The following is a 520-nucleotide window of genomic DNA, read 5'->3' as shown; positions in this document are numbered from 1 at the left end:
AATCATTAACGGACAATATGGGATGTTTTCTTAGCTCCTCTATTTTCACTATTTCCTACACCGCTTTATCAGTATCGGTGGTTTAGACATGTTGGATCAGATATGGCAGACATTAGTAAAGCTAATGACCGCTGAGTCTTTGTCCTAGCATATTAGCATATTCGTTTTATTGGTAACAGGTTTGGGGTCAGTTGAAAATTGAACTTCAATGTTTCAGTTTAAATCCCAATGTTTGGGATTGAGCCCAACTCCTGGATTTAGGGTGCCCATTATATCTTAATTATTAATTTGTCAATACGTTTTGTTTACTTTGTTCTGTTTCACTCTCAAGCATACTGATAATTACCCAGTTTAGTTCCGCAGTGTGTGAGTAATGCATTCCACTCAGAAGAGATACCAGGGTGCAAAGGTTTACTGCCTGTTATGGGAAAGGCTTTTTATGGTAAAATAACAGACATTGAATCCTCTTCCTTATAGTTTTTATAACACTATAGCACGGAACCATATGTGTTCTACCTGG

This window comes from Salmo salar, chromosome ssa06 (assembly GCF_905237065.1).
Source record: "Salmo salar chromosome ssa06, Ssal_v3.1, whole genome shotgun sequence".
NCBI lineage: Eukaryota > Metazoa > Chordata > Actinopteri > Salmoniformes > Salmonidae > Salmo > Salmo salar.
This window is presented reverse-complemented; position numbering follows the sequence as displayed.